The 13,050-nt window shown below is 47.0% G+C and overlaps 1 long non-coding RNA gene across 1 annotated transcript in view; it reads left to right on the top strand.

Annotated features, from left to right (window-relative positions):
* The window catches only part of LOC115086132, a 113,792-nt gene that overhangs the window by 35,358 nt on the left and 65,384 nt on the right, over nucleotides 1-13,050 (top strand). The window lies entirely within an intron of this gene.

Here is a 13,050-nt window from a genome sequence, read left to right as displayed (position 1 = left end):
TGGTGGTGAGTTCTGGAAATCACCACAATCCATATCAGGCCTTTTCTGCTCCCACCCTGTGCTCCTTAGTAAACTACTGGGGAGGATGTAGCTTATCTGCATACTTCTTCCAGCTATCTTAGTGGTCAACTATGAAAGTCACCACAATCTGCTTCAGACCTGGGCTACTCCCAATCCATGCTTCCTAACCAGCCAGCTAGATGCTGGAGAGATTATGGGTTTCTCTTATATTTTCTAAGGCTCTACTACATTTTTTCTTCCTGATGACAATCCTCTCCATTTTTATTCTCTGTTGCAAACCACAACTAACCAAACCAAATCCACTTGCCCCATTTCCTCCATGCTTTATTTTATCTATTATTCTGTCATCTACACTGTTCAGTGCTCTTGAACGTCAACATTTTCTTTCTCTCATCCAGCCATCTCTGTTCTCCCTGACAGCATCTCATCCTTGTCTCTATCATTGCACCTCTACCTTAGAAAATCTGGCGGTAACGGGGGGCGGGCCTGCGAAAGCTGGCAGCAATCGCAACTCCACTGTGCGATCACAGACGACTTTCGCACCCAATAGCACAACCCGTGAAAGGTCATGCTAATGGGCACGCTGCTGGCGGCAAAAGGGGTCCTTACCTTTTCGCCGTCAGCGGTGTCTTTGTGGCGTCCGCCCCAGTGCCGCCCCGACTCCTCCCCTTCTGGTGCGGACGCTGCCCAGAACCCACCCCGATTTAGTATCACAAACAAAAAGTCCCTTTTCGCATGCGATTCACATAGAAAATAACCCCCTTAGACTATTGTAATCTTCTTCTCACAGGTTTCCCAATGAGCCAACTCTCTCCACTACAATCTACCCAAAACTCAGTTGTGCAACCTATCTTTCACCAAAAGTCAAGAGGGGTTATATGAGTGTATATTGGCTCCCTATTTGTTCCTGCATACAGTTCAAGCTTCTCTTATTTACCTACAACACTTAAATCCCATCTAAAATCCCACCTTTTTGTCTGATTGTCCTGCTACAGCCTCATTAATTTTAACCATTGTCTTAATAAATGAAATCCCCAAGTCTCTTTGTCCTTATGTTTGTCTTTATTAAATTGTAAGTTCTCCTGATCAGAGACTGTCTCTTATATGTTTTTTGTACAAACCTGGTTACATTGAGTAGTGCTATACAAGTGTTACGTAGTAGTAAAAAGCACTTTGAAGAACAAGAAGGTAAACATTTATTTTAAATAAAAAGAGAGAAAATGTTTGATTGGTACTGCTAAAACAAATAAGAAAAAGATCTAGATAAAGCAGACAATAAATATATTTCTGACACTGAAAAGGGAGGCTCCGTGCTGAGGAAGAGACTTCTGTATGGGACAGCAACGAGGATAGGAAAACGCAACAAAGGTCTGTGCAGCATGCACATTAAAACCATTTTGCACTCACTAAAAATAGTGTGTGATGCAGCATGTCCATCACGTGCATGTTCCCCTATTACATTAATATGTATGTGCTAAAATTAGTAAAACATTGCATGTAAATGATGGAACATGTATGCTAATGTGACCTTTTGGAATCCATGGAAAACAGCTTGGTATCTCCCAGTGTATCCCATGATCTCAGTAATAGAAAAAAGCTAACACTGCAATCAGGTATTATATTTTCACCGTGCACATTGTGGCCTGAAATCCCCTTTGCTAACTGGCACAGGGGATTTCTTCTCTCCTGCCCCTGAAACCTGACAAGAGAAATTGGCCCCCTCTCAAACCCCCTAAATAAACTGCTCCCTGTCTCTGAGAAATATCATCCCTTCACTGCCGGGTTTCTCTTTTTCCCATTGCACAGCAGCAAAATCCCTCTTCCTCCCCAAGAAAGGCTTTCCCCTCAGAGGGATTCTCTTACCAGCACATAGCAGCAGCAGCAGGACCCTCACCCCACCCCTAGACTGTCTTCCCCCAAAGGCATCCCCCTAGAAGCACTCCCAGCCTAACAGCTTCCCCTCACCCTGGAAAGAGAATCTTTATAGAGAGGAAGGAATTCACATTCTGTGCCCTTCTGACTGTACCTCAACAGCCACTGAATGACACCACTGGGAGGCTCCTCACCATGCTTGGCAATTGACCTGCTTCATAATATATTGCTCTGGCGAGGGGAAGTCTTGAAGGTGTAAATAAACATGTAGATAAAAGTGAGACAGTTAATATAGTGTATTTGGACTTTCAGACAGCATTTGACAAACTCCTCAGGGAATTACAAAATCTTGTGATAGGAGGCAGTGTTCTATTGTGCACTGGCAACTGGTTAACAGTCCAGAAACAGAGGGTAAGGCTAAATGGGTAATCTTTCAATTGGAGAAAGGTCATTAGTGGAATACCACAGGGATCGGTACTGAGACCTGTGCTGTTTAACATATTCATAAATGATCTGGAAAAAGGAACGACGAGTGAGATGATCAAATTTGCAGATGAAAATGAATCATTCAAATTTATTAAAATGGCAAGGGATTGTGAGGAACTGCAAAAGTACCTTATGAGACTAGGAGACTGGACAACTGAATGACAGATGAATTTTAATGTAAAAAAAGTTCAAAATGATGCACATAAGGAAAAATACCCCAACTACAGATACACAATGCTGAGTTCTGTATTAGAAATTAAGAGTGTGCAGAGGAAAAATCTTCATTTTGGTTTATTCATTCATTTTGTAGGATGCTTTCATTTAGTTCATTAGTCTCAAATGAATATAAATGTGGGGTTTTTTTCATTCATTCAATTCATTCATTTACCATAAAAATCTGTGGGGAAGCACTGCAGCCTATTTTGGTCTCTAAAATTGGGGTTTTCTCATCAATTATAATAAAACTGGTGTGTACATATCATCAGAAGGGTGAATGCATGCGAACTCATCAAGACTATGTCAACATGGCACCAAAAGTGGCAAGAACAGGTTAAGGCACTGTAAAGGGGCAAAAGGTTACCAGCAGTGGTAGGAATTCTCCAAGGCACTGTCAGAGGAGTAAAAAAGCAACAAGAATGGGAAGATCACCCCCAAGGCTTCAAAAGAGGGCAAAACAACAATGGCATGAACCATCAAAGGCAGCACAAGAGAGCAAAGTGGCATCAAGAATAGCATCAACATTCTAAGGCATCATGAAGGGGGAATGAAGCAGAAAAAATGACAGGAGAAAATACATTACTGAGAAAGGGAAATAGCAGCACAAGTAAGAATCAACTAGGGATGTGCAAAGCCCGAACCTTTCGGTTGGGACTTCGTTTTCAGCCCGCCGAGGGAAATATTGTACTTCCTGCGGTTTGGGCCTTTGAAATTTGGGAGGACCCGAATTTCAGGTTAGTGCGCACTAATGAGAGTTTGTGTGTGCTAATGGGAGCACTAACCCAAAAACAAATATTTCCCAAAATTTCGGGAAAAATTTGTTTGGGTTTCGGGGTCCCCTAATTCATCCTGAACGAATGCACATCCCTAGTATAAAAACACTAAGATACCATGAAAAGTTCAAAGCAGCCCCACCACAACAGTGCCAAGAGCACCCCAAGGTGTTATGGTATGGGGTATGAAAACAAGGCCGAGTAACTGCAAGACCCTCAAGGCACAAAGTCTGGGTATGAAGGCAATGTTGAGTGGAAGAAAGATGCCTAATGTACAGGATAAGAGGTAGAGCAGCAAGGCAGAGTATCATGGGATATATCTGTCTTCCTGTTGAAGCATTCACCACTTGTCAGATTTAGTACAAGAGAATGATGTTCCATTGGTTTTGGTTTTATGATTATAAGCTTTTATTGCATTCCCTACTTGAAACTGATCATACTGCTGGGTGGAATTTTGGGTTTTTTTGTGAAATTTTCTTTCCAATTTAATTTTTTTTCACAATCAGAACATGACAATGTTCTCTAATCAGTGTGGGTTTCCTGGTAATTTGTGATGTTTGTGTTGTGGGAACGCTGGGGAGCGATCCAGCTTCTGGGAGATGAAGTGACCAATAGGCCTTTGCAATCTGTTGTGGGAGCGCTGGGAGCGATCCCACTTCCGGGAGATGAAGTGACCAATAGGCCTTTGCAATCTGTTGCACAAACAGGCCTTGGCAATCTGTTGTGGGAGGCCTTAGGAACCTGTTGCGCTGGGACAGTGGAGGTGTGCCCTTGGACCTCAGCAAACCAGGAGAGGAGCTCCAAGGAAGCACCGAGGCTGGTGAGACAGAGCCTCATCTGGGCGGACAGTGGAAGCCCAGGCCCCTGCCGACCTGCACAGCCTCAGTGAGTCCAACCACACAAGGTTGGTCTCTGAGTACTCCTCTGACCACTCCAAGCCCTTTCGGACCTGCCGCTGGGGAATGGCAGAGGTGGCAGGCCGGACAGTAAGTAGAGGTGGAAGAGGATATCTGGCAAGCGTGGACACTGGAGACAGAGGAGCTGGAGGAGACAAAGACTCAGGATTTTGGAGTAGACGACAGACGAGATAAAACTCAGAGTGGAGGAACCGGACAGACTCCAAGCAGCAACCACCTTGGACTGAGCTTCTGGGACCGGCGTGATCGACACACCTGACAGGTCATTAGAAGGAAGAAAGAACTTCCGACCTGGCGTGGAAAACGAATCTGAAGGTCTGCCGAAGTTGGACTGAGGGTGGCCTGTTAGGAGGTAAATCCGGAACAGGGCACCTGAGGACGACAGAGGAGGGGGTGCTGTTACGATCCTGCTCACGGATCCCATTCCACGAGCAGGCCTCTCCACTACTCACCGCTGCCTCTCAGGGTGGGAGATGCCGCTTCTGAACATTTCCATCTGCACAGCATATTGCTGCTGCTTCAGACACTACTGGGGCCTTCGGCTGCCACTGCACCGATGGCCACCACTGCCTTGGTGTTTGCGACCTGGTGCCGCCCCGCGACACCCTCGTCTTCACGGCTCCAAGCCACTGCTGCTGACTCTGCCTTTGGCGGGGAAAGACGCCGCCGGTTTGCCTGCAGGCAGCAGGAAGCTGCTGCTGCCTCCTATGCAGCCTGTGCACCGCTGCCAGGACCCCTGCCTGCTTCTCACCTTCGCGACTTGGAGGCCACCGCTGTCCGTGGTCCTGCATTCTCTTCCTGGGCCTCTAGATTTTTTGAGCTCTTTCATCTTTTGTATTTATACTGTACTCACACTCCATTTACTCTATCTCTTTTATATTTATTTTCTATATAATATTTATTACTATATTACTATGTTTAATTGGTTATCTATTCTATTTGTTCCAGCATTATTGTTAGTTCTATTGTTACCTGTTTTATTGTTCAACTGTTCTATGTAAAGCCCACTACTCTTTTTGGGCATTTAAAAGTTGTATGTAAACCGGATTGATTTGTAGTTCCTACAAGAACTTCGGTCTATAAAAATTAAAAATAAATAAATAAATAAATAAATAAATAGACGCCGGCTTGCACCTCTTCACTTTAAAGGGCCAGTGGCGGGAAAAGCCAGCGGCCCCACTGGAAGCCGTCAACATCCTATTTCCTGCTTCAGCCCTATAAAAGGGCTCACTTCCAGTTCCTCAGGGCCTTTGGATCAGATCCCATGGTTGTCCATGTTCTTCTGTGCCAGTCCAGGTCTCCGTAGTCTTCACTTGTCTAAATTGCTCTTCGTTCTGTGTTCCTGGTCTCCTTGTTCTGATGTTCCTGGTCTCGTCCTTCGTCGGAGCTCCTTCATTGCCTGTTCCATGTCCTGATGTTCCATAGTTCCATTCCTGAGTCCTGATGTTCCAGATGTTCCGTGTTCCTGATGTCTTGGTCCTGATTCCTTCGTCTTTGCCTCTGCAACCTGTTCCCTGTTTCCTGCATCTACCTTTCCTGGCATGCCACTGTCATGGTCCATGACCAACCCATGGGGGGCTGTGTAGGGCGCTTCATGGTACAAGGCTTTCTTCTCATCTGCAGCGCAAGTTTCCGGATGACCCTTGTTTTTAATGTTCTGAGTTTCGAGTTCCAAGTTCCGAGTCTTGAATCCTGAGTCTTGAATCCAAGCCCATCTTCAGAGTTCCTTGCCTGCTTCCGTCCATTCCCAAGACTCTGCCAGAACTTGTTCTACTCTAGCATGGTCCGTGACCAGCCACAGGCGGCTGTGTAGGGCATGCCCCGGTGCAGGCCTCTATTGAATCTTCGACATGTTCCAGTATCAAGTTCTACTACTTCGCCTGGAGTCTGCTTCACACTCAGCAGTGTCCGTGACCAGGCATGGGCAGCTGTGTAGGGAGCGCTGTGATGCAGTTCTCACCCAGGATTTTTGCCTGAGTCCTGAAACCTTGCCTGAGATCTTCTGAGTAACCTGAATCCTTGTCCAAGCCTTTCCAAGTTCCAAGTCCTCATCTGAGTCCTTCCAAGTCCTCGTCTTGTTCCTGCCCTCAGCCTCCATCTGGCCTCACGCACTTGTCATTCCCAAGAGGCGGTTCTGAAAGGGCTTTTGAGTGGCCGGAGGGCTACTCCTGAGACCAACATTGCGTTTCTGGGTCTCCTTGCTGCGTATAAGTCCAGCGGATGGCTGATCCTGCTTGGTGCCTGTTCCGAGATCCTTGCTTTAGTTCCAGTCCTGCTTTGCTCCTGCTCACCCGCGCTTGCATGCGCTCCCCTCCCATGGTGTAGCTCGGGGCTCCTCTCTGAGTCGTGCCGTGGTTCAGGAGCTCACGCTCTCCCATGAGCTAGCGGCTGTGCCCGCATTGGGACCTGTAGATCGCAGTCGCAAAAATGTGTGAGATCTCCCATCTTAGCACAAAGTAATCAAGTTACCAAACAATCATCATATCCACCAGCCACCCAGCTCTCTACATTCCTAATGATTGAATCATCAGCTACAATGACTGTCCTAACCCTTCCCTCCTGGGCACATGCCCCTGGAGACATGTTCCCGATATGAGAGGATACTACATCACCTTGAAGGCAGGTCCTAGCTGCAGGTCTGCTTCCTGGAATACCATGGTGATACTCTCTTTCCAGGTGACCTTTTTCTTCCAAGGCAGCACAGAGGCTGCCTGAGTGGAGCTGGGACTATTCTACTATATCCCTAAAGGTCTTTTCTATATATCTCTCTCTTTCCCTTAGCTCCTCCAGATCTGCCACTCTAGCCTCCAGAGATCGGACTCATTCTTTGAGGGTTAGGAGCTCTTTTCACTGAGTGCACACATACAACTACTCATCAAATGATAATCATACATGAGGCATTCAGTGCAAAAGACTGGATAGTTCCTTCTTGCTGCTGGACTACTGAGTGCATCTTAATTTTGTTGGAGGAGTTAGCAATTTACAATTTCTAAGGGAGTAGGATTGTTAAAATTAATTTAAAGTACCTTTAGTCTATTGGTTTATTTTATATCTGTCTGTAAGTGACTCTTAAAACAGTTCACTTAATCTACTTATATATCTGGTTACACACCTTATAGTCTCTTGTTTTGAAATAATTCTCTGTTGGTGCATCAAACCTGTTGTTGTGAATTAGTAGTAAGAGATGATGAGGTACATACACATTAGCACATCCTTTCCGGTCCTCTCCTGCTGGAAGAGAACAGGGCCGGTAGAACCTGGGGCTGTGAGAGCTGTAGCCTGGATGTCTCAAAGTGTCTTCTGGAGTCCTCTGTCAGAGCTGCTGGGAGAAATATGCAGATAAGCCTTCTGGTTTTCTCTTGCTGGAAGAGTGTGGGGCCTGTGGAAGCTGGGGCTGTGAAAGTTGAAGCCTGGATGGCTCGTAGTTTCATCTGGAGTCCTCTTCTGGGGCTGCTGGGAGCACTATACAGATGTAAATATGTTAAAGGTAATAGAAGATGGGGCTTTCAGGGTATCCATTGCTTTGCACACTTGCTGCACCTGGCAGCGAGGGATGCCCTGTGGCTGGAGTCCACTGATGATGGGAAACTATTCCTGAAGAAATTGATAGAGAGGTTCAGGAAAATATCAGCTCCATAGAAGCGTGAAGTCAGACAGTTTCTCTGTGAGAAGAAGGAAGAATTTGGGATGCCTCACAAACATCTCATTCAAGATATTGGCACATGCTGGAATTCCATCTATATGATTCTGCAGAAGTTAGTGGAGCAGCAGATACCCCTTGTTGATCTATCTCTGAAAACAGAGATAGGTATGGTTCGCTCCCTGGGTCATCATAATTGGGTAGTGATGAGACAACTGGTACAAATCCTGAAACCACAGAGGATCTGATTTCCAGAAGTGCCATGCTGGGCAGAGTCATCCCTATACTTAAGGCATACATGCTTGCTACACTTTGTAATCTACAGGTGAAAGGGAGTCTCGCTTTCTAGTCACAGAGTCTTACATTCATGAAGGAGATGCTGGTAGCTAAGCTGTCTGAACAGGAGTTCCAGAGGCAGAGGCACAGTGGAGATGTAGCACAGGAAAGCGTGGCCATCTCAGAGTAGTGCAAGCAGGAGTAGCACCCTGTCAGCTACCATTTTCTCCCCTACTTCAATATGCCAAAGCCATGTTGCCTGCAAAGAATCATCTTTCCTGACATAGGCCATAGCTAAGCTGGCAAGAGAGAACGTTCTACCACCCCAGCAACAGAGACTCCAGCACAAATTTCTGTGACATACCATCTTACAAAGCCATCAAGGACATGGACACAGATGCTCTGGCATATTGGGCATACAAGTCTGCAATCTGGCCAGAGCTAGCCAAGGTGGCTCAGCACTATCTTGTCTACCCATCAATCAGGGTGCTCAGTGACTGTGTCTTCTTAATGACAGGTAAAATTGTGAGTCTGCATCGCTCAAGGCTGGAGCTGAAGGAAAAGCTGATCCATGATAACACTTTAGGGGTCTTGCTGCCACATGCCTTCTTGCCATTCTGTAGATGTTTCAACCTAGGGGTTTTACACATTCTGCTCTGTCTACCTGCCTTGATCCTGATATACCACGTTGGGTGTCATGCTGTTAGTATGCCTACCTGCCATGTACCAGCATGGGAGTTTTGGTGCCTCCATGTTGTTTGATGTTTGGATCTCGGCCTTGTTTTCCCACCCTTTTTTTTTTGTTTGTTGGTTATACTGAGATATTTTGCTCCCAAAAAAAATTTAGAAAAGAGGAAAAAATAGTTTTTCCTCCTACCCCACTTCTTTCCTTGTTCTTCATTTTGTTGCAACCCTCTACAGTCCCAACCTGGTTTGCCCACCCTGTTTCTTGGTTATTCAGGGGTGTTTTGTCTCCCCACCCGAACGAAAATTTGAATAAAGGAATAAATACAACTTGGGGGTCCAAACACAAGAATCTTCAAAGCTTGGAAGGAGCTGAAGCGATGAGGCAAAGCAACATACTGTAGACAATGTAGACACACGATGAAACTCAAAAGACATGACCCAAGCTGAATTGGAGGCACAGGATTAGTAACAGCATCTTAAAGGATGGTCCAGTTCAGGTTATTATTAAAATCAAGACGAGAATGAGGAACACCTCTACAGCATCTTCTTGAGAGCCATAGCCATATAGTGGATTCAAGGCATCACTGTTGGAATTTTGGATGCAAGATGGTATATCAGGAGAATGCAAGCTTATAGATACCAATTGTTTAGGTAAACATTGGTATGAGGAGTGCCAGGAGGAGTAAGACAGTCCAATCTCACAATCAGAACATGACAATGTTCTCTAATCAGTGTGGGTTTCCTGGTAATTTGTGATGTTTGTGTTGTGGGAACGCTGGGGAGCGATCCAGCTTCTGGGAGATGAAGTGACCAATAGGCCTTTGCAATCTGTTGTGGGAGCGCTGGGAGCGATCCCACTTCCGGGAGATGAAGTGACCAATAGGCCTTTGCAATCTGTTGCACAAACAGGCCTTGGCAATCTGTTGTGGGAGGCCTTAGGAACCTGTTGCGCTGGGACAGTGGAGGTGTGCCCTTGGACCTCAGCAAACCAGGAGAGGAGCTCCAAGGAAGCACCGAGGCTGGTGAGACAGAGCCTCATCTGGGCGGACAGTGGAAGCCCAGGCCCCTGCCGACCTGCACAGCCTCAGTGAGTCCAACCACACAAGGTTGGTCTCTGAGTACTCCTCTGACCACTCCAAGCCCTTTCGGACCTGCCGCTGGGGAATGGCAGAGGTGGCAGGCCGGACAGTAAGTAGAGGTGGAAGAGGATATCTGGCAAGCGTGGACACTGGAGACAGAGGAGCTGGAGGAGACAAAGACTCAGGATTTTGGAGTAGACGACAGACGAGATAAAACTCAGAGTGGAGGAACCGGACAGACTCCAAGCAGCAACCACCTTGGACTGAGCTTCTGGGACCGGCGTGATCGACACACCTGACAGGTCATTAGAAGGAAGAAAGAACTTCCGACCTGGCGTGGAAAACGAATCTGAAGGTCTGCCGAAGTTGGACTGAGGGTGGCCTGTTAGGAGGTAAATCCGGAACAGGGCACCTGAGGACGACAGAGGAGGGGGTGCTGTTACGATCCTGCTCACGGATCCCATTCCACGAGCAGGCCTCTCCACTACTCACCGCTGCCTCTCAGGGTGGGAGATGCCGCTTCTGAACATTTCCATCTGCACAGCATATTGCTGCTGCTTCAGACACTACTGGGGCCTTCGGCTGCCACTGCACCGATGGCCACCACTGCCTTGGTGTTTGCGACCTGGTGCCGCCCCGCGACACCCTCGTCTTCACGGCTCCAAGCCACTGCTGCTGACTCTGCCTTTGGCGGGGAAAGACGCCGCCGGTTTGCCTGCAGGCAGCAGGAAGCTGCTGCTGCCTCCTATGCAGCCTGTGCACCGCTGCCAGGACCCCTGCCTGCTTCTCACCTTCGCGACTTGGAGGCCACCGCTGTCCGTGGTCCTGCATTCTCTTCCTGGGCCTCTAGATTTTTTGAGCTCTTTCATCTTTTGTATTTATACTGTACTCACACTCCATTTACTCTATCTCTTTTATATTTATTTTCTATATAATATTTATTACTATATTACTATGTTTAATTGGTTATCTATTCTATTTGTTCCAGCATTATTGTTAGTTCTATTGTTACCTGTTTTATTGTTCAACTGTTCTATGTAAAGCCCACTACTCTTTTTGGGCATTTAAAAGTTGTATGTAAACCGGATTGATTTGTAGTTCCTACAAGAACTTCGGTCTATAAAAATTAAAAATAAATAAATAAATAAATAAATAAATAGACGCCGGCTTGCACCTCTTCACTTTAAAGGGCCAGTGGCGGGAAAAGCCAGCGGCCCCACTGGAAGCCGTCAACATCCTATTTCCTGCTTCAGCCCTATAAAAGGGCTCACTTCCAGTTCCTCAGGGCCTTTGGATCAGATCCCATGGTTGTCCATGTTCTTCTGTGCCAGTCCAGGTCTCCGTAGTCTTCACTTGTCTAAATTGCTCTTCGTTCTGTGTTCCTGGTCTCCTTGTTCTGATGTTCCTGGTCTCGTCCTTCGTCGGAGCTCCTTCATTGCCTGTTCCATGTCCTGATGTTCCATAGTTCCATTCCTGAGTCCTGATGTTCCAGATGTTCCGTGTTCCTGATGTCTTGGTCCTGATTCCTTCGTCTTTGCCTCTGCAACCTGTTCCCTGTTTCCTGCATCTACCTTTCCTGGCATGCCACTGTCATGGTCCATGACCAACCCATGGGGGGCTGTGTAGGGCGCTTCATGGTACAAGGCTTTCTTCTCATCTGCAGCGCAAGTTTCCGGATGACCCTTGTTTTTAATGTTCTGAGTTTCGAGTTCCAAGTTCCGAGTCTTGAATCCTGAGTCTTGAATCCAAGCCCATCTTCAGAGTTCCTTGCCTGCTTCCGTCCATTCCCAAGACTCTGCCAGAACTTGTTCTACTCTAGCATGGTCCGTGACCAGCCACAGGCGGCTGTGTAGGGCATGCCCCGGTGCAGGCCTCTATTGAATCTTCGACATGTTCCAGTATCAAGTTCTACTACTTCGCCTGGAGTCTGCTTCACACTCAGCAGTGTCCGTGACCAGGCATGGGCAGCTGTGTAGGGAGCGCTGTGATGCAGTTCTCACCCAGGATTTTTGCCTGAGTCCTGAAACCTTGCCTGAGATCTTCTGAGTAACCTGAATCCTTGTCCAAGCCTTTCCAAGTTCCAAGTCCTCATCTGAGTCCTTCCAAGTCCTCGTCTTGTTCCTGCCCTCAGCCTCCATCTGGCCTCACGCACTTGTCATTCCCAAGAGGCGGTTCTGAAAGGGCTTTTGAGTGGCCGGAGGGCTACTCCTGAGACCAACATTGCGTTTCTGGGTCTCCTTGCTGCGTATAAGTCCAGCGGATGGCTGATCCTGCTTGGTGCCTGTTCCGAGATCCTTGCTTTAGTTCCAGTCCTGCTTTGCTCCTGCTCACCCGCGCTTGCATGCGCTCCCCTCCCATGGTGTAGCTCGGGGCTCCTCTCTGAGTCGTGCCGTGGTTCAGGAGCTCACGCTCTCCCATGAGCTAGCGGCTGTGCCCGCATTGGGACCTGTAGATCGCAGTCGCAAAAATGTGTGAGATCTCCCATCTTAGCACAAAGTAATCAAGTTACCAAACAATCATCATATCCACCAGCCACCCAGCTCTCTACATTCCTAATGATTGAATCATCAGCTACAATGACTGTCCTAACCCTTCCCTCCTGGGCACATGCCCCTGGAGACATGTTCCCGATATGAGAGGATACTACATCACCTTGAAGGCAGGTCCTAGCTGCAGGTCTGCTTCCTGGAATACCATGGTGATACTCTCTTTCCAGGTGACCTTTTTCTTCCAAGGCAGCACAGAGGCTGCCTGAGTGGAGCTGGGACTATTCTACTATATCCCTAAAGGTCTTTTCTATATATCTCTCTCTTTCCCTTAGCTCCTCCAGATCTGCCACTCTAGCCTCCAGAGATCGGACTCATTCTTTGAGGGTTAGGAGCTCTTTTCACTGAGTGCACACATACAACTACTCATCAAATGATAATCATACATGAGGCATTCAGTGCAAAAGACTGGATAGTTCCTTCTTGCTGCTGGACTACTGAGTGCATCTTAATTTTGTTGGAGGAGTTAGCAATTTACAATTTCTAAGGGAGTAGGATTGTTAAAATTAATTTAAAGTACCTTTAGTCTATTGGTTT

The sequence above is a fragment of the Rhinatrema bivittatum genome, chromosome 2 (genome assembly GCF_901001135.1).
Source record: "Rhinatrema bivittatum chromosome 2, aRhiBiv1.1, whole genome shotgun sequence".
Classification (NCBI taxonomy): domain Eukaryota; kingdom Metazoa; phylum Chordata; class Amphibia; order Gymnophiona; family Rhinatrematidae; genus Rhinatrema; species Rhinatrema bivittatum.
The sequence above is the reverse complement of the archived record's forward strand: the minus strand, read 5'-3'. Positions and strand labels throughout refer to the sequence as shown.